Consider the following 24,298-nt stretch of genomic DNA (forward strand, 5'->3'; position numbering starts at 1 on the left):
AAGCATTTTCATGGAACTTGAAAAAGTAATTTTAAAATTTGTATAGAAACACAAAGACCCCAAATAGCCAAACAATCTTGAGAAAGAACAGAGCTGGAGGCATCAGGCACCTTTACTTCAGATTATACTGCAAAGCGACAGTAATCAAAGAGCATCGGACCGGAGCAAAAACAGACACAAAGATCACTGGAATAGAATAGAGATCCCAGAAATAAGCCCAAACACGTATATTTAATTGATTTATGACAAAGCAGGCAATATGGAGAAAGAACTGTCTCTTCAATAAGTGGTACTAGGAAAACTGGTCAGCTACATGGAAAAGAATAAAATTAGAGTATTTTAGCACACTGTATATAAAATTAACACAAAACTGAATAAAGACCTAAATGTAGGACCATAAAACCCCGAGAGGAAAATACAGAACATTCTTCAACATAAATGATAGCAACAGTTTTGCGTTCAGTCTACTAAGGCAAATGAAACAAAAGCAAAAATAAACAAATGGGACTTCACTAAACTTAAAAGATTTTGCACAGCAAAGGAAACCAAAGACAAAATGAAAAGACAACCTGCTGAAGGAGAGACAATATTTGCACATGATAAGAGGTTAACACCAAAAAGATGACCAACCAAGGGTTCATATCTAAACTACAGAAACAGCACATACAACTCAATATCAGAACTGCACCCAAAATATTTTTTTAAAAAATGAGAAGACCTAAATAGACATTTTTCCAAGGAAAAAATACAGATAGACAGCCAGAATGCACAAAGATGCTAAACATAGCTAATCGGCAATAAAATGCAAATCAAAACTATGAGATATATCACCTCAGTCTTGTCAGAATGGCTGTCATCAAAAAGGTCACAAATAACAAAGGTTAGTGAGGATGTGGAGAAAGGGAAACTCTTGTAAACTCTTGATGTGAATGTGAAGTAGTGCAGCTACTGTGGAAAGAAGAATGGAGGTTCCACAAAAAACTAAAAATAGAACTACCATAATATCCAGCAATTTCCCTCTTGGGTATATCAGAAGAAAACAAAAACACTATTTAAAAAAAAAATCAACTGCACACCAATGTTCATAACAGTGTTATTTGCCATAGCCAAGATATAGAGTCAAACTAAGTGTTCATCAATAGGTTAGGGGATAAAAAATGATATTTATGATGACTTCAGCAAAAAATGAAATTTTGCTATTTGCAAGAACATGGATGGACTTGGAGGGTATTATGCTTAGTAAAATAAGCCGCAGAGAAAACAAGCCTGGTAGGTTATCACTTACACGTGGCATCTAAAACATTGAATACAACAACAACAACAATGAAACAGACTCACAGATTAAAGAACAGACTAGTGGTTACCAGCAGGGAGAGACAGGGTGGAGGAGCAAAATAGTGGTAGGAGATTCTGAGGAAGAATCCACTATGTATAAAATCAATAATCTACAGTGACGTTCTGTATAGCATGGGGAATAGAGCCACTCTTTTATAATAAGTATAAATGGAGAAGAACCTAAACATTTATGAGTCACTATGTTGTACCTCTGAAACTAATATAATAATGTAAATTAACTATAGATCAATAAAATATAAAGTAAGAAACAATAAAGGAGAGACAGATTATTAGATAGAAATCAATTAAATAAACACAAGTTTTGGAAATCAAGGAATTAAAAAACAACATGTAAGACAACATTGGCCTTTAAAGTGTACGATCTATTCATTTAAAAGAAATCATTTAAGTGGTGAAAAATGGTACCCATTCTCACAATTTTGTATATCTAGGATAAATTATTATCTACAAAAATATGTTACAAATATTCACTCAAAAAGAAAGAGAAAATTTGGATTAACCCATTTTAGTATACAAATTGAATATCAAAGTCTCTATGTAACATCGATGTGAATAAGTTCTGTTAGCCACTTCTAGTTTCTTTGTGATGTAAAATCTTTTAAAGCATAAAAATCAGCCTTTCTACATCATTCCATTAGACATACATAGAAGTTAAAAGAAATGAGAAGACAGAAAAATCAACCAGGAAGGTGAATTTACTGAGAAACAGCCATTCGTTCTCCCTCCTCCTTTGCTTTTCCTCCTTTTCCAGGTCTCTTTCGGTTCCAATCAAGAGAAGTCTTGAGAATTCTGAGAATATTTCTTTGAGGGCTTCAAACCACCATACCTATGTCCTCTGCCACAACTACACACACGGGAACAAAAATAAACCTCTGCTATCTACTCGTGTAGGAGAGATTCATGCAAAATAAGCCCCTACATGGAGACCAACAGGTGAGTTTTCTACCTGTTCTTTATAATGTCCTTCCATTACAGTAAATCCCACACATTATGAGGCAGAAGGGGTTATGTGAGCTCTTCCTTGAAGTCAAAAACCTTGCATTCATTTCAAGTACCTGGTGATCATAGGGTACAGCCAGGGAAGGTGCCATCACCCTCGCGGGGGGCGGTGAACGGGCTTCCGCAACCATGCACCTCCTGATGAACAGATTCTGAAGAAACAAAGGGCGGTCACACAGCAGCCAGCCTGTCAGACTGTCGGGCCACTGGGCAACCCCACCAGTCTGGAAGTGCCCCATAAGTTGCTCAAAGCAAAACTCTGCCCGCCCGTGAAGCCAGGCAATTTGGGCCAGAGAGTCAGAGGAGACCGGTAATCAACTCCTCCTCTCTGCTCACCTCCTTGGGGTTACAGCAACCCCATCTCCAAACCCAACTCTGATCCTGGAGTGCCAAGGTGGGAGCGCAGGTGGGCTCTGCCGGTGCTTCAGCACCTTCTGGGAAGCCCCCTAGTTTGAATATGATTTGAGTTTGATCCTGAGAAACCATCAGAACTTCCCACCAGAGATAAATGAGGAGATTCTGGCCTTTATTAGTGCGCACGGTGAACCCGGTCGTCCTGGCTGTACTTGCCAACCCTCCTATTTTACGCACCTATGTTTATCCACCTTCCTCCCTGTGAGTACCTTTGACTAACCCTGAGCTCAGACTCCTGACCTATTACAGTGACTTTTTCAGTCTTTCTTTAAAAATGTACAGGTAGGGCTTCTCTGGTGGCGCAGTGGTTGAGAGTCCGCCTGCAATGCGGGGGACACAGGTTCATGCCCCAGTACGGGAGGATCCCACATGCCGCGGAGCGGCTAGGCCCAGAAGCCATGGCCGCTGAGCCTGTGCGTCCGGAGCCTGTGCTCCACGACGGGAGAAACCACAACAGTGAGCGGCCCAAGTACTGCAAAAAAAAAAAAAAAAAAAAGGACAGGTAATAAAATGAATTTAACCTAGAAGCAGCAGCTCAGTAAGGGAAATAAAATCATCAGAAGTTATCTAATCACAGCCACAGCCATCCAGGGCCCTGTCTTATCTGCTGGGGCATAAGAATGGGACCTTCCTAAACTTGAAGGGCATCCAATCAGATAAGTTGATTACGCTCACCTCTGGCTCTTGGAGGGACTGCTAGGAAGTCTACCCAGTGTATACTGACTGCAAAACACGGTCATGGTTTTGAAACACCTATGCTCCAGGAAAGATTTTTGCGGTGCATGGGGAAGGTTTCTTTTTGACATCAAGCAAAAAATAAGTCACCAAGCCCTTTGAGCACAGGGCTTCTTAAGAGGGAAGTAGAAGGAAGGAATGGGCAGAAAACATGATCTCCTCGGAAATGCAGGGTGTTTTTCCAAAAGAGTAGGATTTAGTCTCAGTTTAAGGAGAACACCTTTAAATAGCTGGGGCAGCTCCAAACTGCAGTTTAGGGAACGAGTGCTCCAAAAGAACAGTGCTTTACAAGTCCTGGCCAGGCAGCAGGAGGATGAAGAGTTGGTTTTGCATAGTTTTGAACGCAGGAGTAAAGAAACCGAGGCATCTCTGACTAAAAGGGCCTGAGATCCTGTGGCATCAGTGGGTCAGTCAGTTGCAGGGGGCAGGGGGTGTGGGGGGCGATATTTCTCTCTCAACGTCTCCCAGGGCAGCCACCCCTCCCAACCCCACCCCCCTACTCCCTTCACCCTTCCTCCCTCCACTGTTGGGTCCCCAGGGACAGCACTTCTTAAGCTGGAGCGCTCAAGCACCATCTCTGCAGTCTGGATTCTTCCTGGAGCCTGGCAAGTTCTGGGACAGGAAGCCAGGTCTGCAAGGCCGCTGGGGTGCAGTCAGCCCTGGAGGTCTGGAGGGGAAATGGAGCCCTGAAGCCCACCCACGTCCTTGAAGCCGAGGGAGGAACACATCCTTCTAACAGTACTTCTCAGGGGTCAGCATGCTCCCCACCCGACGGTGATCCATACTCACTTGAGGCAACAAGGACTGCCTCTAACTGGTCCCCTCGATTGCGCCTTAAGGGTCCTCGCACATGTGTGACAGCGCAGGCCCTGGATCTCTATAGTCAGCCTAGGCCAGTGCTGCCGGGGTCCCTCCAGTCCCATCCCCCAGCCCCTCCCTCTGGGACTGTATCTAATAGAAGAAAGAGCACAGAGGAATTGGCTAAATCAAGGGACCTGGGAGCCTGGGTATGAGTTTGAAGACCGAGAACCTAAGGCGCAATTACATATTATTGGAGACTCTTGTGGGGTGTGTGGGGTGAGGTCAGGAGGCTGAGAGGCTGAGTCGACCTGGTGAGTCCAGCCCCAGGACACCACACAGCCCCGCCCCCCCTTCCCTGCCATCAGACAAGGGGTGCCGCAACTCCAGCCGGGACTCTGCACTTCCCCCTCCCTGATTCTCCTCCAGAAGAGCAGGTGGTCCCGCTCTGAGGGCAGCGGCAAGACAACGGACCAAGTCCCCCCGCACTAAGGCACTACTGGAAGCTCTACCTGCACAGCAGTGCTGGCTTGGAGCAAACTCGAGCACCGCCAAAGTTGGTCTCGTCCTGCAGCGGAGGGACGCAGGGTTTAAGTCAGCTGCCCTGGTTTTAAAGCAATCAGCCCCCCCTTCAGGTCAGGTGACCCGACTTTAAATCACTGTGTGCCCCTCAAGCCTGCAACTTCAAAAGTTGGGAACTTCACTTTGATCCCAGCACCTCACACAGCTGAATGCACACTAGTCACCCCCAAGCCTGGCTTAGAGGCAGGATATAAGGTAAGGGGATGGGCGTGCACTCATGGTGATGAGGGTGTACTTCATGTACCAGAAGGGTCTAGGCACTCTGGGGTACAGCTAGCAGTGCGCGATACAGCAGCTCCCTGGCAAAGCTGGTGAGGCCCAGGGAGAGCAGGCACACCCATGCGTGCAGAGGTTCCAGGACGGGAGCTGGGGCACAGCCAGCCAGGAGGGTGTGAAAGTGGAGGATCTGAGCCTTTTGTGAAAGGCAGACACAGAGGATGGATGAGAAACAAAGACCAGATGAAATATGGGCTTGAAAAACACACCCTGCTCTTGAAATTGGGGTGGGGGGCACCCCAGACTTGAGACTTCTTACTCCCCAGTACCTAGTGCTTTGGCCATTGCCCAATTACTTATAAAATTTACTGATAATATCTAACCCATAGAATACTGCATTTGTAGTGGTATTGCATGTTAATGTTTCTATAGTGGAAAAATCTTTTCTACAAGAAACATGTACACTATCTGAAATCAATTAAAACCCCTCTTTATAAAGTACTATATTGGACTTCCCTGGTGGCGCAGTGGTTAAGAATATGCCTGCCAACGCAGGGGACATGGGTTCGAGCCCTGGTCAGGGAAGATCTCACATGCTGCGGAGCAGCTATGCCCATGCGCCACAACTAGTGAACCTGCAGGCCACAACTACTGAAGCCCGTGTGCCTAGAGCCGGTGTTCCACAACAAGCGCAGCAAGAGAAGCCACTGCAATGAGAAGCCCGCGCACCACAACAAAGAGTAGCCCCCGCTCGCCGCAACTGGAGAAAGCCCGCGCACAGCAACGAAGACCCAACACAGCCAAAAATTAATTAATTAATTAATTATTTTTAAAAAGGACTATATCCTTCTGTACAACTTCTCTGGGAAGAACAGAGATGGCGTGGGAGAGTGAGAAAGACCAATATTTAGTGCACATCTCTCATGCAGGTGCTCTGCTGGCTCAGATACATTTATCCCCACTTTACAAAGGAGGAAATAAGCTCAGAGAGGTTTAGTAATTTTCCCAAAGCCAAACAGCTATTGAGTGGCAGAACCAAGATCTGAACCAAGTCTGTTACCTCCAAAGCCTAAGTCCTCATCACAACAAAACTCAATTAATATTTACATTTATCGAATTACATTGCAGCCTGGGGAGTTCTTGGCACAATCCTGAATAAGAGTGAGAAAGAAAGAAATAGCATTGTTCCTACAGTCAACCAAAATTTTTGGAGCAGCGGCTAGATGCCTGGTCCTTTTTGGGGTTCAGCAGTGATCACGACAGGAAAAGTCGTGCTTTCATGAACCATGTAGTGGGGAGGAGAGACGGGTGCAACTTGGGTGAGGGATTTCACCTTGCTGGGCCTGTTTTCTCATCTGGAAAATGGGATGGGTGTTCCTCATTTTCTGGGATTGTCCGGCTGGACATTCTCTGATTCCATAAGAAGCATTTGTTTTCTTGTTTCTTTAAAATTCATTCAAGCCATGAGCCGTGATGCATGTTGTTAGCTGCTCCCCAAATCACTCTTCCCCACCCTTTTCCTGTGATCACGTCTTTCCCGAAACATGACTCACAATCAGTCAGGTCACAGAACCTAAGGGGCACCCAGCAGAAAAATTCCAACCCTTGCTTCTCAGGAGCTCTGTGGTCTACCTGCCAGGTAAACTTAACTCACCTGGGACAAGGTGGCCATCCCTGGTTTCACGTCAACATGATCTCAGGCACAAACCTCCTTTTTTTCCATTTGGTCTTTAAGTTACTTGTTGAAACAACTGTACAAATATGACAAAGGTATAAAATCAGGCATCTTCTGCCCCCAGTGCCTACTAATACATGATGTTCTGCCACTTTAACGATAAAGATAGAACATTTCAACATTCTGCTGCCATCATTATTTGTCATTTTTGTTGATATTTCTATTGAATACATCTTTCAATATTTTAACAATGGAACATTTATTTAGGTTGCTCCAGACCCAGCCTTTAGTGGTAAGGGATTTGTTGTTATATTTCTCTTATGTTTCCTTTAAAAACCATTAGCCTATTTAAATGGATTAAGTCAATTCTATAGGCATTTATCTTATGATATTCATGAAATTAATACATAGAGGGCAGTAGTACAAGTTGATCACACTTGAGAACCTCTAGTAGCACAGTTAAGTGTAAATATTATCTATATGTAAACCAAAGTACATGCCGAGTGAGATTCTCCTACCCTTTTCACTCTGTGCCCCTCAAGCCTGTGAGAAATGGAATATTTCTTGCCATCTCAGTAAACAAAGGATGTCACAGTCATCAGCCCTTGCAGCCCTCCAGTGTGAGCCGCGAGCCCTGAGGATCTCAGGATATGCAAATACAGAATGCAGGCCCCAGAGCGCTGAGGTGCATATGAAAGGAAGGAATTCAGGGAGCCCAGACTCTGGCATCTCCGCAAACAAAGAAAAGCGCTGCATTCCTCACGTTGGGAGAGCCGGGTTTCCTTAGTTAACAATCACCTGCTGATGGTCCCCATTACCTGCGCCAGCGCCCTGCCCTGTCCCCTCCCCCGGTACTTTAGCTCAGGGAGGAAGGAGGGCAGAGGGACTCCGCTGAATAAGGGGCCTGCGAGCCTCGGGAGGAGTTTTTAGCCGCCTTCCCCGCAGTCGGGGGGAGGCGCGCTGACGCTGCAGCCGGGCCCTGCGCCTCCCTTGCCCCGTTTCCCCTCAGGACACTCAGGCCGACCCCTCCCCACGCCCCCCAGGCCCGGCGAGCCAGGCCGAGGGCAGGGCCGAGAGGAGGGACCGAAGTTCCCGGGACCAGACGCTGGGGGCCGCCCTTTCTGCACAGCAGCGGCGGGTGGCAGCGAACCCCTGCCCCTCAGAAGCTGGTCTTGCGCTGCCGCCCGGGCACCGGACCAGGCGGAGGGTCGGCGCCCACTTACCCGGCCCGCCGTCCGCACGACTGTCGCGGCTTCGGCCTCCGGGGCCCCTCCAGAGCCGGCAGCGTCAGTGAGGCCGCCCTCGCCGCGGGCTCCGGGGCAGTTCCGTGAAGGCGGAGGGAAGAGACCCCGAGCCGGGAGCTCCAGCTCTGCGGAAACGCGAGCTCCGTTCTGGGCGCAGCGGGTGGGACCGCTCTGCCCCGAGGCCTTCTGGGAGGGACGGAGACGCCGGGGGAGGGAGCCGCCAGGAGCGCAGGGCCCCGTCGGGGGTCCTGGAGGGGCGGCCCGGCCTGAGGGCCCCGCCCACTGTGACCGCAGCCCAGGCATTTTTCCTGGAGTCCTACACTACAAAGTTAGAAAGATACACGGTCTATAGTAAATATTCACAAATGATTGTTGCTGCTGTGCTTACTATCCTATTAAAGGTGTAAAATCCATAAAACACTTTAAGTTCAAAATTAAATATGAATTTTTACCTTTCTAATTATGTCTCTGCTATTCACAATTGTCGTTAATGAATCAGAGACTGTGGCATCACTAGTTAAAAGTGAGCTTGTTAAAAAAAATAGAACTCAGGCCCACCGGACCTACTGAATCACAATCTGAACTTTTACAATCTCCCCAGTGTACTTGTGTACACATGAATAGTTGAAAGGTACATTTCTACCTCGACACGTCTTTTCTGTCTGAGAAATACACACATTTTATCCAATTTGATATAAATAAAACACTCAAAAATGCATATGCCTGTGTTGAAACCATCATTTTATCATTTCTTTTCCAGATAAGTATAGTCTCTATACTGGTTTTGTGGATCACATGCCACACTCTTTTCTTGTAGTTAGAAATAAGATAGAGAAACTTACTTAGTAAAAATATATATATATATATATTTATATTAGTGGGTAATTGAAGACACTCTTCTAAATTAAAACCAGTTCTCTTAACTTGTTCTTTTCTTCTTGGGTCACATTATGAACTCTTCCCGTGGCCACACGGTATGTGTACTTTTAATTTCAGGGACTGCTGACATTCCAGGATATGGCCATAGTTTTCTCTCAAGAGGACAGGCAATGCCTGGACCAAGATCAGTGGGAACTGTCCAGGTATGTGATGTTAGACAAGTATAGGAACCTGCTCTCCTCGGTGAGGATACCTTCCTTCCAGAATTCCTTATCCAACCACAGGGTTTAGAGTCCTTCATTTGTAGAATGTCTCCTGGAATCTTCTGCTTCCTACAATAGGGTTCCAGATTGCAACGTTTCAGGAAAGATTGGGAGTTTGTGGGTATAATTTATCTTATTCTTTTAACATTACAGCCTCCCTCAGCCGCATAGCACAGGGAGACCAGCTCAGTGCTTTGTGACCACCTAGAGGGGTGGGATAGGGAGGGTGGGAGGGAGGGAGATGCAAGAGGGAAGAAATATGGGAACATATGCTTATGTATAACTGACCCACTTTGTTATAAAGCAGAAAATAACACATCATTGTAAAGGAATTATACTCCAATAAAGATGTTAAAAAATAATAAAAATAATAAAATAAAATTGCAGCCTCCTTTTTAATATACTTTGTAACTGCTTGGGCTGTGTCTATATGAACTGTGTACTATATGTTTCTGTTACAGTCCTTACAATATTTTATTGTCTTATTTTCTGTAACAATTCTCCATGGATTCTTTGGGCTTAAGGTATACTAAAAGGGAGACTGCGATTCTGGGACTTCCCTGGTGATGAAGTGGTTAAGAATTCGCCTGCCAGTGCAGGGGACACGGGTTCGATCCCTGGTCTGGGAAGATCCCACTTGCCACAGAGCAACTAAGCCAGTGGGCTACAACTACTGAGCCTGTGTGCCACAACTACTGAAGCTGGTGCGCCTTGGGCCCGTGTGCCATTTATTTTTTGGAGAAGCAACCACCTCTGAGTGATCAAAATTTAGACCAACTAGTCAAAATGCTTTATCACCTGTTCTAAAACACTGATCAACAGAACAAGTTTTACTAGGGATAACAGTGTAATTGTATTCTGGAGTTCATAGCAGCAATATGGTTTATGACCTTGATACTGGATCACGACATTTCAATGGTATAACTGCTTTTAATTGTTCAACGATTAAAGTCTCACGTGATCTGAGTTCAGGCTGGAGTCATCCTGGTTGCTTTCTGTCTATTGCAGATTCCTTCCAGTAGGAAAGGACAAGAGCATTACGGCTTACTTTACAAAATGTCTGGAAACTAAATGATGATATAATCTACATTCAATTAATTTATACATACCCTACTGTAGAGCCATGTTTGTTAAGGTGGCAGAGCCCGGTAATTATGTAAAACTGAAACCTTTATCTGCACTAGTTCAAGTCCTCTTCCTAAGAATATGTTTATAATCAACATTATTTCACAAATTACCCAATTTAATTCACCATAGCATTCCTCATATTAATTAAATGGAAAATCCTAGGCTATATAAAAATCCAGAAAGGGCCAACAATCCTCAGCCCCCATGGATGATTACAAACCATTGCTGAGGCATACAAATTACTTATTAAAGAACCACTATGTCCATCAACATCATCAATTTATATATTATTGCCCCAATGCTAACCTTAACCCTGGCTCTCAAAACATGAATTCCTCTTCCCATATCTTACCCACCAATTAATATAAATGTTGGCATATTATTTATATTAGCCATATCACACCTAGCCATTTATTCCATTCTCAGATCTGGATGAGCTTCACATTCAAAATACTCACTCACTGGAGCCCTAGGGACAGTAGCACACACAATCTCATATGAAGTAATGTAGCAGTTATTCTATTATCAGTCTTACTGATAAATGGATCATTTACACTTTCAACAGTAATTATTACACGAGAACGCCTATGACTAGTTTTCTCCTGACCCCTACCCAGAATTTGATTATCTCCGCGGTAGCAGAAATCCAATGAAGCCCCACTTGATTTAACAGAAGTAGAATCAAAACCTGTATATGTCTTCAATGTAGAAAATGTAGCAGGCCCATTCACCCCGTCCTTCCTAGAGAATATGTTAATTTCCTTATAATAAACGTTTCCACAACAATCTATTTTTAGGAGCATTCGACAATCCTTAGGTGCCGGAATTATAGATTCTTTCATCTTGTGAATATAGTTTTTTTAAAAAAATAATTTTTTATAGTTTTACTGCCTTTAAACAAAATGTACTCCATTGCTGTGGAATATTCCTTCATAGGAGCGTGCATGGTTCATTTCTGCATCTGCTTGTGATGGTCTTCAGGTTCTTTCAGGTTTGGCTCCTGTGGCTGCAGAGTCCATGTCCGTGTGTCCTGGTGCAGGGCTGGGGGGATTGTGTTCAGCTGGGAGGAACACTGTGGGCCTGTGTGCACGGACTTCGCTCTCTGAGGCCCGATTGTTTCAGAAGTGGTTGCACCCCCCGCTGCGCACCAGGCTTTCCATTGCTCCACATCCTGCTGATATTTGATACTGTGTCTTCATATCTGCCATTCTGGTAGGTGTGTGCACAGTAGTTTTCTTACAGTTTTAATCCCTCGGTTGTTAGTGAAGTTGTGCATCTTGTGTTATTCACGGACTACTTCCTGTTGTTTTTTTTTTTTAAGTTTTAAAAATTGTGGTCCAATACACAAAACATAAACTTTATTATCTTAACCGTTTTTAAGTGCACATTTCAGGGTCCAGAAGTAAGTCGCACTGTTGTGCAAACCTGACCGCCATCGTCCTCCAGAATTTTTTCATCCTGCAAAATTGAAACAGTCCCCATTAAACACTCAGTCACCATTGTCCCTCCCTCAGCCCCTGGCACTCACCATCCTACTTTCTGTCTCTATGTTTCCGACTGCTCTAGGGGCCTTGTATGAATGGATCAAGCACTGTTTGTTTGTTTGTGTCTAGCTTACATCACTGAGCATTAATGCCCTCAAGGTTCATCCCTGCTGCAGCCTGTGTCAGAATTGCCTTCCCTTTTAGGCTGAATAACATTCCCTTGTATTGATGGACCATGTTTTTCTTCTCCATTCATCCATTAGTGGACACATGTACTATCTACATTCATTTCTCCTGTCATAATATTTGTGGAATAACGTCAGAAAGTCCTATGAATCAAAAGTCATTTGCCATTAACTTTTTCCTTAAACTTTTTATTGTGAAAAACATCAAAGCTAAGAAAAGGGAAAAATACATGTCAGCTTCACTTGTGTTCAGGACTTAATGCTTTACGGACTCACTTTATGGATTCAGTTTATTCCCTGTGTGTGTGCTATGTACACGCGTGTGCATGTGCCTGTTTGCATACCTATGCTGTGCATGTGCATAGGTATGTGCACTTGCACACGTTAGTTAGTGTGCACTTGCTCACGTTAGTGTGTGCATGGGCATATGCATGCATGTGTGTTCATATGCTAGTGTGTGAATATATTTGTGCTGTGCACCTACATATGTTTGTGTGTGTGCTGTGCCCGCCTGTGTGCACAACTGTGTGTTTGCTGGAACCACTTGCAGATATATCCACACGCAGCTGCTCTAACAATCCTGCGTAGCCACGTAAAGGTCACAGATCTCAGGGATTTAAATGGATGAAGCAGGATGTCCTGACACAGAGTCTGTCTTCCAATGACTGTCACGGTCTCAGTAACATCCTTCACACCTTCTTTAAGCCCCATTCAGGGTCCAGTTTAGACCCCCATTACATTCAGTCACCTGCCCCAGGTCCCCTAAAGCTACAATGTCACAGTTGGAGAGCCCGGCCAAGGCTGGGGATGCCCCTCCTGTTGGCCTGGCCTCCAGGCCCTGCACTTGGCTCCTGTGTTCCCATCTCTCAGCCAGGCCCCGACTTGGGTGGGGCCGCCACCTCTTTCCTCACAGTGTCCCATCGCCCAGTCAAGGGGGTTCATTCTCCCAAAGTCAGCATCAGGAGTGGGGGCGTGACAGTCCCCACTGGGTCTCCTTCATGTGAGACCTTGTCCTTTTGAAAGAGCAGGTGCCCTGCCCTCGGGGGTGGGGGCTGGGGGATGACATGCGGCCCACGATGGGCAGGCGGGTCACCAGGTGGGGCGAGCCAGTGTGCAAGGAGCTTCGCGGTGGGTTCTCCTCTCCAACAGCTTCTGTGCCCCTACCTCTCCCCGTGACTCCACTCGAAGACAGCGCGGTGCCCGGGACGGGAGCCATAGGAGCCGTCAGCCACCACCTCCTCTACACACACCCACACGCACACACACACACACACGCACACGCACATGCACACGCTGCAGGGAAGCAGGACCTGAGTGCAGGGCTCTCAGCGGCCCTGAGCGCCCCACCCGGAATCGGCCAGTGGAATGGACAGACCGGATCTCCCGGCCCGGACCATGCAGGACTGTCCTGCCTGGGCTTCCAGTGCGGCCGCCTCCTTCTGGAAGCCTGGGAGGCTGAAATCAGGCCACTTCTTGTCTGTCCTGGCAGCAGACGGGGCTGCACTCTCAGAAGTTCGTGGCTCACCCGTGGATCCTGACCATCAGGTGGCCAGAGATATTGGTAACATTTTGGTTTTGCCTGTTGAAATGTTTAATGACAAAGATTTTGTTCAGTTTCCTGATGTGGGTGTCCAAAGATGAGAGACCCATGTGTGTGATCTGTACCTCCTATGAGATCAGCCCTAAGCTAGTTTAAACATGGTCAAGTTCTGTCTACACGGTAGATTTAGACCTCTGCATGTCCTTTCTACTGATTATGTTCAGAGCTGACCATGTGTCGTCTATAAGAAGAAGATTTAGGCCTGACCATGTTCTGTGTACGCTAGGACTATGGGAACCTGGGTAGAAACCCGGCCTGGCCTCAGGACTGGGAAGCTCCGTGCCTGCATCTGAAGGTGAGTGCTTAAATGTCTGGGGTCTGGAACTGAGGTGGGCTTCTCTAAGTAACAGCCTCTCTTCTGAGTGTGGTTACTTGGTCCTCCCAAGGGTCAGTGCTGTGGTCGGGGCCTTAGTCTTAATCCCTGTAAGGTTCACCTTCCCTGGGGCTCGTGGAGAATCCACAGGAGGGCTACCTGGCAATAATTCCAATTCACCAGCACGTGCGTGGTGCGTAGGGAGGCAGGTTTAGCTGGTGAATTGATTGCAGGGCACGCAGATCGGGCAAAAGCCCGATGGGTAACAGCTGAGGCTGCTGCTGAGCTCTCCTTCCATTCTACCGTCCCTACTCAGAAGCGTCCAGAGCTGCCCCTCTGCTTTCAGCCCTGCTGTCCTGTGAGTTATCTCAACAAGCATGTGAGACAAGAAAGGACTGAGCCTGCCAGAACCAAGTAGTGTGTTCAACTTCAGCATGAAAGCTTTAAAAACAAGTAAAATCAACAGAATCAAACTGAAAAGAGAAGGACTTCTCTGGTACAAGTGTGGGGAGAGGAGACCCACCTGCCACATTTTCCCATCCCAGGAGGCCCCAGGAACACAGCTTGTTTCCACATGAGGGGGTCCACCAGCAGAGCCATGGTGTCCTGACCAAGGGGACATGTCACCCCAGGTGCAGGGTCTGGGGAGGTGAGGTCACCCTGGAGACTGTGCATGTGTGACCCCAGTTGGGGGAGTCTGGGGAGGGCGGTTCACCCTGGGACTGTGGACATGTGACTCAGGTGGAGAGGTCTGGGTAGGAGGGGTCACCTGTTGAGAGAGAACGTGTGACTTTAGGTGCAGGGTCTAGGGAGGTGGGGTCACCGTGGTGAGTGTGGACGTGTGACCCCAGGAAAAAGGTGTGGGGACTGTGGCTCTCACCACATCTGCATGGGTCAGGATCACTAGTACGGGGAGAGCCCATATGTGCTCTTTGCCTGCAGTGTGTCTTTTCCCCTTTGAGATTTCCAACCTCTGCATTAAGGGTGTTGACCTGATTAACCTGTGGTACCTTTTCTTCTCTTAGTCTTCTCACATTCATGTGAGGTCAGGCATGTTTGAGTGGGTTGCTGCTCTGTGTTCTGGTGAGTGACAATGCTTGGTGGTATCATATTAATAACATATCATATCATATGTCTAATCTATGGGGGTCACCACTGCCTGGGTCCCCCTGGACAGAGGTCAGGTGAGCACAGACTAGCTCCCCCTAAGAATAGTCTCCCATGTGCCATGTGTGAGTACCGTGATGGCCCCTAAGGTAGGGGACTGTGTCTGGGCCTCCGACATCTGTGATGAAGGGGAGTCGAAATGGAATCACAGTGAACAAGACATTATTTTAAGAATTTATTTTAAGTGTAATAAAACACACGTCACATACCCTTTACCATCTTCACCATTTTAAGTGCACGTTTCTGAGGCATCAGATCTATTCACTTTCTTGTGGAGCCATCACCACCATTCCTAGAACTTTTCATCTTGCAAAACCAAAATTCCACAACCACGAACGTCTCACTCCCCATTCTCTCCCACTGCCCCTGGCACCGATATCCACTTCAGTCCCTGAGTTGTGGACTCCAGGGCACCCACTGGAGTGGAATCCTGCAGTGTTTGCTGAGGGGTCACTTTGGAAGAGCTGACTTTCAGTCTGAAGCTCTGCCTGCTTGCATCTGAAGAATCTGCATTTAAGGAGAGGGTGTATGAGGAAGGGGCTGTATGAGGGACAAAGGTGTCTGGGGTACAGATGAGCCAGGACCTGACCAGCTGCCTTTTGGGTCCTCTGGATCCATCTCTTGGTCTGTGCCTCATCTGCATCATCACTGTTCCCGCTGGCACCCCTGGGGTGTTGTCTGAGTGAGATTCCCCTGGTGCCCCTGCTCTCCTCCCCTCCTCCTGCTGGTTGGGGAGGAAACTGCTTGCTGTGGGGTCTCTACTCCTGAGGCAGGAAGAACCCTGCAGCGTGGACCTGCAGAGTGTGGGTGTGGCCCCAAGAGCATGGGACCCACATAGGACACAGCATTGGGGCGTGACAAGTGCTAGGGCTGCCTCATCACTGACAGGGAATGTTGCCAAGATCCTGCTCGGGAGGGTGTGGTGGGTGGCCTGGGACCCCAGAGGCCCCATTCCTATCCTGGAGCTTGGAGGGTGCATCCCCATGGGCTCCAGATTCACCCCATATCTCAGCCATATCCCTCTGTCCTGTCTTTGACCTCAGGAAAACGACCTCTACTGATCATTGTCCACAACATAGGCCTGGTCCTGTCAGTATTAGGATTTTAATTTAGGCGTCCTGGGATAGCAGCTCTTTTTTAGGCCTGAGAAGGAACAGCTCAGGAGTGTACAACAATTTCAGATGAAACTAATATTCAATGACTATCTCTATAGTGCTAGGTTGTTGACTCCTATTAATCACTATTCTCCTGGTTTTAGCTCTGATGTGGGGATTACAGAGCAGTCAACATTTAAATCTTCATAATCTGTGTATTTGTAGCATCAGTATCATTACTGACCCATAGTTTTTATGCTTTGGGAAGAGTAATTGATTTCATGTATCATGTAAAGGATTCACAATGATGATAGAGCAACTAAGATTACAATTATGGCTGGTAAAATGTTCAAATTTTCTCTACCTGTGCATCTATTGTACATATATGAGTTAGTTTAATTGTCAATATTAGTGAAATACTATAGAGGACTAGAGAACTTCTTTTAAAAATCACTATTAATGTGTGTGATGAAAATGTAAAAGTTCTTCCATAATCGGTGATGTTGTATCTTGAGAGCCTAGATGAAATTGATATGCCTTCGTGATATACACTATTTTAGCCTATGATTTAACTTTGAAAATTTTACATCACTTTTTACTTTTATCTCATTTATTGAGAAAGGCATAATTGTTATGTTGTTGGCTTCAAACTGCTTGAAAAGGACTTGAGTCCTACCTTATTTTACATTTACATAGGTAAGACTTCAAATATCGGATATGGTGGAGGGCATCCGTGCAACCATTCTAGGTTAGGAGCAGCAGTTTCCACTGCTGAGACTTCTCGTTTGGACACAAATGGTTTTCACAGTATGAAGATTATTAGCATTACTGCTGCTACTGAGACGAATGAGCCTAAAGACAAAATATTTCATGTTGTGTGTGCCTCAGAGGAATGTAGTAACCTCCCTGAGAGGCCAAGAAAGTGCTTCAGGAAGTCATATTTACTACTACAAATATACCTGTGAAGTGAGTTTTGCTACTGCTGAGTTAACTGTGTAACCTGAGAATAGTGGGAATCAGTGTAGGAAGCCTCCTATAATAGTGAAGACTGCTCCCATGGACATTACATCATGGAAGTGTGCTACTACATAGTATGTATCCTGGAGGACAATGTCTGGGGATGAGTTGGCTAAGATGATTCCTGTCAAACCACCTACTGTAAAAAGGAAAATAAAGCCTAAAACTCATAATAGAGTGGGATCTCATAAAATATTACCTCCATGAAGAGTTGCTAATCAGGGACTTCCCTGGTGATGCAGTGGTAAAGAATTGGCCTGCCAATATAGGTGAAACGGGTTTGATCCCCGGTCCAGGAAGATCCCACATGCCGCGGAGCAAAAAGCCCGTGCGCCACAACTACTGAGCCTGCCCTCTAGAGCCCGTGAGCCACAACTACTGAAGGCCACATGCCTAGAGCCTGTGCTCTGCAACAAGAGAAGCCACCGCCATGAGAAGCCTGCTCATGGCGACGAAGAGTAGCTCCCGCTCACCACAACGAGAGAAAGCCGGTGCGCAGCAACGAAGACCCAACGCAGCCAAAAATAAAAAAAAATAATAATAATAAATAAAGAGTTTCTAATCGGCTAGATACTTTTACTCCTGTAGGGATAGAAGTAATTATGGTAGCTGATGCAAAGTATGCTACTGAGTCGACAGCTATCCTTATGGTAAATATAAGATGGGCCCACAAGAGAAATCCTAAAAGGCCAGTGGACATGACTCATAATATTCCCAAATAGCTGAAAGGCAGTTTTTGTCCTAAATCATACGTAATGATATGTGAAATTATAACAAACCCTGGTAGGCCATGAATACACACTTCAGGGTGACCAAAGAATCAAACTAGGTGTTGCTATAGGATTCGGTTTCCTCCTGCAGGGTCAAAGAATGTAGTGTTGAGATTTCTATCTCTTAACAGTGTGGCAATTCTGGCTGCTTGGACTGAGAGTAGTAATTATAGTAATATGGCTATAGTTAGGGAAGAGTAAACAAATAATGGTGTTTGGTAATGGGATTTGACTGCTGGTTTTGGATTAAAGACTATAGTAATACAAGAAATAGCACGAAGAATTGAAGAGACACCTGCTAAAGGTAAGGAGGAAATGGTTAGGTCGACAGAGGCTCCTGCGTGGGCCAGATTGCAGGCTAGAGCTGAATATACAGTTCCACTTTTACCAGAACCAGCTTCTACTATTGGTAATATGAGTAGGAGTAAGAATGATGGGGGAAGTAGTCAAAAGTTTACATGATTTATTTGGGGAAATGCTACCTCAGGTGTCCCAGTTATTAGTGGCCCAAGTCAGTTTCTGAACCCTGCAGTATAATGGGTACAACTATAAAGAAAATTATTACAAGTGCAGGGACTGTTATGACTACCTTACAGATTTGGGCATCTCCAAGTAGCGCTCCAGGTTAGCATAGCTCAGCCAGGATTAATAGACTCAAGGCGCTGCCTGCTACTCCAACTCAAGCACCAAATAGTAAATATAAAACACCGATATCTTTGTGATTTGTTGAAAATAATCAGCAGTGTATGACCAGAGGTAAAATGACTTGAGCTCGCATTAGACTGTAAATGTAAAGACAGAGATTGAGCCCTCTGCTCTTGTCCCGTTTCACTGTGGATCTAGATGGGGTCAATGTAGGGTTCATCACAGCCCCTGAACGAATTTTGTAACAGTTTCTCCTTGGTTTTTTTTTTTTTGTAATTTATTTTTATAATGAGGTATAGCTGATTTTCAATGCTGTCTTTCTTGCTGCTGCACATCCACTTGATTCACTTACAGAGAGACATCCATAAATTCTTTTTCAGATTCTTACCAGTCGTATATATTCTTTTATGGTGACTAGAGTGTGCCCAGTCTAGTTTTTTGAGCTATAGAGTAGGTCTTGTCAATTACCTATTTGGTCTTTGGAACCCTATCTGTGCTAATTTCAACCCTCTGGTTTATGCCTCACCCCACCCCACCTTTCCCCTTTAGCAGCCTTAAGTTTGTTTTCTAAATGTGTGACTCTCTTTTGTAATTTAGTTCATGTGTAGCCATTTTTAGATTCCACCTATAAGTGATATCTTATGCTAAGTGTCTTTTTGTGTCTGACTTATGTCACTTAGAATGATTGTACCTAAGTTCACCTGAGTTGCTGCAACTGGCCTTATTTCATTGATCTCAAGGCTGAGTAATATTCCATTGTACATAAGTACCATATCTTCTTTATCCATTTTTTCCTTCCAAGAACATTTAGATTGTTTCTAAGTCGAGGCTCCTGCAAAAGGGCTGCACTAATAGTTGAAGTGCCTGTGTCTTATGGATTTATGGTTATCCCGAGATATACACCCAGGAGTGGAAGTGCTGTATGTTCTGTAGCTCTATTTTTTTAATTAATTAATTTTTTTGGCCTGTGTTGGGTCTTTGTTATTGCACGTGGGCTTTCTGTAGCTGCAGCAAGTTGGGGCTACTCTTTGTTGAAGTGCATGCGCTTCTCATTTCAGTGGCTTCTCTTCTTGCAGAGCATGGGCTCTAGGCTTCGGGCTTCAGTAGTTGTGGCTCACGGGCTCTAGAACACAGGCTCAGTAGTTGTGGTGCACAGGCTTAGCTGCTCCGCAGCATGTGTTATCTTTCTGGACCAGGGCTCGAACCCATGTCCTCTGCATTGGCAGTTGGATTCTTAACCACCACGCCACCAGGCAAGTCCCTATAGCTCTGTCTCTATTTCTGGCATGGTATGACATGGCTGTTTTGATAAGTACTTTATTTTCTAGTAAATTTCAAGTGTATAAAAAACTTTAAATAGCAGTATAAAGTTTTCCACATTCACAAAATACTCCAGTTTGTTTTACCCTGTGAGAGTGGGAGGGCCACTCTCCCAGGGAACGAGCACATAACCCCAAAATGAGGAATAATTATGGTTTCCACATTATAATCCTATCTACAGACCTGCTTCAACTTTCACCAGCTGCCCCAGCTTTGTGGAAATGTATTTTTCTATTCGAATCCAGTTTTCTTTTCTTGGAACCATCACTGGGGCTTTTCCTCACTTAAAAAACCGTGCTGGGTTTAAAGTGTACAACATGAGCATGATCTGGGTGGTTTTTCTGTATGGCTTCTTTCACTTAGGATGTTTTCAGTGTTTATCCACATTGTAACATTGATCATTATTTCATTCATTTTTTCCATTGTGAGTAAAAACACATAACATTTACCATTTAAATCATTTTTTAAAAGCTTTTTAAAAAATTATTTTATTTTATTTTCTATTTTTTGGCTGTGTTGGGTCTTTGTTGCTGCACGTAGGCTTCCTCTAGCTGCGGCGAGCGGGGCTACTCTTCGTTGCTGTGTGCAGGCTTCTCATTGCGGTGGCTTCTCTTGTTACGGAGCACGGGCTCTAGGCGCACAGGTTTCAGTAGTTGTGGCACGAGGGCTCAGTAGCTGTGGCTCACGGGCTTAGTTGCTCTGCGGCATGTGGGATCTTCCAGGACCAGCGCTTGAACTCGTGTCCCCTGCATTGGCAGGCAGATTCTTAACCACTGTGCCATGGGGAAAGCCCCATTTAAACCATTTGTAAGTACACAGTTCTGTGGCATTAACTACCTTCACATTGTTGTAAAAATATCCTCACCATCCATCTCCAGAGCTTTATTTTCCCCATGTGAAACCGTAACCATTAAACACGAACTCATCTCAACCCCTGGCAACCTTATTCTACTTTGTCTTTGAGTTTGACTTATCTGGATACCTCATACTAGTGGAATCATAGAACGTTTGTCCTTTTTGTGTCTGGCTGGTTTCACTTAGCATAATGACTTCAAGGTTCATCCACATTGTAGCATGTGTGAGAATTACCTTAGTTTTAAAGGTTGAATCATATTCCATTGTGTATATACTACACTGTACTTATCCATTCATCTGTTGAAGGATGTGTTGTGTTGCTTCCACCTTTTGGCTATTGTGAATAATGTTGCTATGAATATGGGCTACAAATGTCTGTTCCAGCCCTTGCTTTCTAATATTCTGGGTGTACACCCTGGAGTGGAATCAAGGGATCACATCCATGTTTTTTAGGAGCCACCATACAGTTTTCCACAGCGGCTGTATAATTTTACTTTATTCCTTTATATGACAGAATAATGTAGCTTATGAATCTACCTTATTTTGCTTATCCGTTTACCTGCTGATGGACATTTAAATCTTTTCTACCCTGGGCTATTGTGAACAGTGCTGCTATGAATAATTGGTGTACAAGTTTTTGTTTGAATGCCTGTTTTCCATTTTTTTTGGTATATATCTAGGAGTGGAGTTGTTGAACCACATGGTAATTATATTTTATATTTTTAAGTAAATGGTAAAGGTTTGTACGCATAGACTGCACCATTGTGCATCTCCACAAGTAACTTTTAAGGGTTCCAATTTCTCTGCATTGCTGCCAACATTTGTTATTTTTATTTATATATTTTAATATTGATTTTAAAGTTTATTTTTATTCTAGTGTGTGTGAAGGGGCATCACACTGTGGTTTTCATTTGCATTTTCATCATGACTACTGACGTTTGACATCTTTCCATGTCCTTGTTGACCATTTGTATGTCTTGCCTGGAGAGCAGTCCATGCAGCCATTTGTCTGTTTCAAAAATGTTATTGTCTTTTTGTTGATGAGTTGGAAAAGTCCTGGGTATATTCCAGGTTAAGAGTCTTATCAGATATAGAATGTGACAATATTGTCTTCCATTCTGTGGGCTGTCTTCTTCCTTTCTGGATAGCCTCTTTTGATGCACAAAGGTTTGTAATTTTGAGGAAATCCAATTTATCTATTTTTTTCTTTCATTTCTTATGCTTTACTGTCAAATCTAAGAAACCATTGCTAAATTCATGGTCAGGAAGATTTAATTCCTTGGTTTATTTGAGAGTTCATACAGTCATCCCTTGGTACCCACTAGGCCAGGCTTTAGGCCTAGGTTTGAGTCAGTGTGAGGGTTCAGGGGTCACGGTTTAGGGTTAGGGGTCATTGTTGGAGCGTCCTGGTAGAGGGCTGTGGCTAAAGGGTCGGGGGTTAGAGTTTAGGGGTCAGGGGCAAGGGTCTAGGGGTCTGGGGCTAGGGTTGTTAGGGGGTTATGGTTAGAGGTTAGGGTTCTTAGGGTAAAGGTTAGAGTTAGGTTTAAGCACAATTGGCCCTCATTGCCCTCCCCTCTCCTTCTCTCTGAAGCTTCCAGAATGGATAGGACTTGCCCAGGGTCAAACAGGAGTCAGGGAGCTGAGGTCAATAACTGTTTTTCTGGCCTCCCTTCCCCCAGTCCTGGGCTCTGAGAGAAGAATGAAATGTCTGTTCTTGTCTCGGACTGTTTCTTATCCAACTCAACCTCTGTCAAGGATTGGGGAGGGTGTCAGAAGTCATGCATGGTTTCCTTCTGCCCTCCTACCTGGGAAGGGTGATGCTGGCCCTACTCTGTCTGGGCAGCCCCAGGTTCCAGCACAGCCAAGACAGGAGGGCACTCAGCGGACACGTGTGGATTTATACAGGACTGGGTGCAGTGACCTGCCAGCCCCCAGATGCCGCCTTCTTAAGGGCTGGTGGGGCCCTCCTGGCCCTGGAGGCATCCTTTGTTCCATCTGAGTGGGCATGAATAGATGATCAAGTCTCAGGCAGGACAGCCTTTGACCTCTGACTATCCAGGCAGGCATCTGTGGTCCTCTAGCTCAGTCCAGCCTGGGCATTGTCAGGCCCCCATGTACAGTTACGGAGCTGACTATGATGCTGGGAAATTCAAGAGCTACCTGGGCAGTGTAGACATTCCTTTGAGAAGTTTCAACTACCAACATGCATGTGGCTGAGAAAAAGGCCTCCCGCTCACAGCCTCATAGGCTGCCAAGAGAAGTAATAATCCTCTAAACATTGGAGTGTGTCCCTGACACAACACCCATACAGCAGACCATGGCCCTGCAATCCTTTGTCCTTTCAGTCGTTAGAAACTTTTGACATGCATATTCATTAAGAATCAAAGATATGGGAGCACCTGGACCTCCCAGTGGGAGGTTTACACTGACACTGCCATTGTCTTGGAGAGCCATATGCATCCATGTGGCCTCTGGAAGCCTGCCAATTATGGGTTCCATGGCATGGAATAACTCTTGAGCCTCCGGTTACTTCATTGCACAAGAGTTTCCTTACCACCCTAGCATTTGGTTTCTTCCCTTAGAAAAGGAGAGAGAAGAAACTGGAAAAGGAGCAGTATTGTTTTTCAGGGATGGGTAGTTAATATGGCCAGGGAGGTGGCATAACTCACGGGCTCCCACCTCTCAGGGGCAGGAATGAGGTCTGTGTGTGTTCTGAGGGCACATGGGCTGTTCTGGGCGAGCCTCTGAGATGTGAGGGCCTGATGCCCAAGGAGAGAGACTTGAGTTTACCACCACCAATGATCCTGACTTTTCAGCAAGTGAAAGAACTTCTTGCACTCTTGGGAGGGAGAGTAAGAGCACTGGATGAGTAGCTGCAGCCCCTGCCCCTAAGTGAACCCCTTTCTTCCTTTTGTGTCAGACTCTGTGCTGTGCAGTGAGCTGTCATTGACTTAGAATCTGTTGCTTTCTCCCAGCCAACATCTGTTCTCAGGCCCGAGTGCCTCAGTTTTCCTTTGGGAATTACATCTCACCTGCTTCCAGTCCAAACAGTTGCAGAAGGATGACCCCATGGTCCACCCAGCTCGAAGAAGGGTTTACAACCCACATCTAGCCAGTCCCATTTTCCATCTTCTGGTGTTGGGTCAAGGATGAGACTGCAACCCAAGCCAGATCAAAGGCATTTAAAACCATGACTTTTGGGAATCCAAGAAAAGGAGAAACTCTTTCTCGGAAAATGGATGGTGAGTTGTTGTCAGCCTAGAACTGCTGTTGGCCCAAGGGCAGTGAGAGAGCCTGTGCCTGTGAATGGGGTCCCCCAAAGGCACTGAGCGGGACAAAGATTTGGAGAGAAGAAACATCACACTGAGACAGTGTGAGCCGCTGGACCTGCCAGGTCCAAACCCATTCTTCAACTTGTCACTTGCAAGTATTAATGTATTTCTACCCTTACAATAACTACTAATTTATTTTACTTCCGTAAGTGTGTCCAGTCGCTGGGAAAAGAAAAAGTCCTGGTTGATACATCTGAGTCAATAATCCCTGATCCTTCCTCAGGTGT

Source organism: Hyperoodon ampullatus (assembly GCF_949752795.1).
Source record: "Hyperoodon ampullatus genome assembly, chromosome: 13".
NCBI lineage: Eukaryota > Metazoa > Chordata > Mammalia > Artiodactyla > Ziphiidae > Hyperoodon > Hyperoodon ampullatus.